Source organism: Schistocerca piceifrons, unplaced genomic scaffold, assembly GCF_021461385.2.
Source record: "Schistocerca piceifrons isolate TAMUIC-IGC-003096 unplaced genomic scaffold, iqSchPice1.1 HiC_scaffold_351, whole genome shotgun sequence".
Classification (NCBI taxonomy): domain Eukaryota; kingdom Metazoa; phylum Arthropoda; class Insecta; order Orthoptera; family Acrididae; genus Schistocerca; species Schistocerca piceifrons.
The window spans coordinates 361,479-363,327 of record NW_025728572.1 but is presented as its reverse complement, the minus strand read 5'-3'; the positions used below and the strand labels follow the sequence as shown (position 1 = coordinate 363,327).

Here is a 1,849-nt window from a genome sequence, read left to right as displayed (position 1 = left end):
TAGAAGCCGCCTGTCCCTCTAAGAAGAAAAGTAATCGCTGACAGCACGAAGGATGTCACGCGACTAGTTAGCAGGCTAGAGTCTCGTTCGTTATCGGAATTAACCAGACAAATCGCTCCACCAACTAAGAACGGCCATGCACCACCACCCACCGAATCAAGAAAGAGCTATCAATCTGTCAATCCTTCCGGTGTCCGGGCCTGGTGAGGTTTCCCGTGTTGAGTCAAATTAAGCCGCAGGCTCCACTCCTGGTGGTGCCCTTCCGTCAATTCCTTTAAGTTTCAGCTTTGCAACCATACTTCCCCCGGAACCCAAAAGCTTTGGTTTCCCGGAGGCTGCCCGCCGAGTCATCGGAGGAACTGCGGCGGATCGCTGGCTGGCATCGTTTATGGTTAGAACTAGGGCGGTATCTGATCGCCTTCGAACCTCTAACTTTCGTTCTTGATTAATGAAAACATACTTGGCAAATGCTTTCGCTTCTGTTCGTCTTGCGACGATCCAAGAATTTCACCTCTAACGTCGCAATACGAATGCCCCCGCCTGTCCCTATTAATCATTACCTCGGGTTCCGAAAACCAACAAAATAGAACCGAGGTCCTATTCCATTATTCCATGCACACAGTATTCAGGCGGGCTTGCCTGCTTTAAGCACTCTAATTTGTTCAAAGTAAACGTGCCGGCCCACCGAGACACTCAATAAAGAGCACCCTGGTAGGATTTCAACGGGGTCCGCCTCGGGACGCACGAGCACGCACGAGGCGGTCGCACGCCTTCGGCTCGCCCCACCGGCAGGACGTCCCACGATACATGCCAGTTAAACACCGACGGGCGGTGAACCAACAGCGTGGGACACAAATCCAACTACGAGCTTTTTAACCGCAACAACTTTAATATACGCTATTGGAGCTGGAATTACCGCGGCTGCTGGCACCAGACTTGCCCTCCAATAGATACTCGTTAAAGGATTTAAAGTGTACTCATTCCGATTACGGGGCCTCGGATGAGTCCCGTATCGTTATTTTTCGTCACTACCTCCCCGTGCCGGGAGTGGGTAATTTGCGCGCCTGCTGCCTTCCTTGGATGTGGTAGCCGTTTCTCAGGCTCCCTCTCCGGAATCGAACCCTGATTCCCCGTTACCCGTTACAACCATGGTAGGCGCAGAACCTACCATCGACAGTTGATAAGGCAGACATTTGAAAGATGCGTCGCCGGTACGAGGACCGTGCGATCAGCCCAAAGTTATTCAGAGTCACCAAGGCAAACGGACCGGACGAGCCGACCGATTGGTTTTGATCTAATAAAAGCGTCCCTTCCATCTCTGGTCGGGACTCTGTTTGCATGTATTAGCTCTAGAATTACCACAGTTATCCAAGTAACGTGGGTACGATCTAAGGAACCATAACTGATTTAATGAGCCATTCGCGGTTTCACCTTAATGCGGCTTGTACTGAGACATGCATGGCTTAATCTTTGAGACAAGCATATGACTACTGGCAGGATCAACCAGGGAGCTGCGTCAACTAGAGCTGAGCAGCCGGCCGCCCGGGAGTGTGTCCCGGGGGCCCGCGCGAACACGCAAGCGTCCGCTCAATCATTCTGCAAACAGGAGGAGGCTGAGCTCCCCTGCACAATACACCTCGAAACCCTCTCAGGTCCCGGCGGCGCGCAGCGCCGTCCCAAGTACTTGGTCGGGTTCGAGAGAGGCGCAATCGCCCGGAGTTAGGCGAGTAGACGCTTTCGGTGCGACCACCCGTGCTCCCAACTGAGCTTGCCGCTGCCGACAGAGGCCCGGGAGCGTGCTGTCGTGGCATTGCCGGCGGGAGACAACACGCGCCACCTACGGTGACCG

At 53.9% G+C, this 1,849-nt stretch overlaps 1 non-coding gene across 1 annotated transcript in view; it reads right to left on the bottom strand.

Annotated features, from left to right (window-relative positions):
* Window positions 1-1,510, bottom strand: part of LOC124746556 — a 1,909-nt gene extending 399 nt beyond the window's left edge. The window contains exon 1 of the ribosomal RNA XR_007011374.1: window positions 1-1,510. This exon is cut by the window's left edge and continues 399 nt beyond it. This is a non-coding gene — a ribosomal RNA (small subunit ribosomal RNA).
* Window positions 1,511-1,849: the final 339 nt, after the last annotated feature.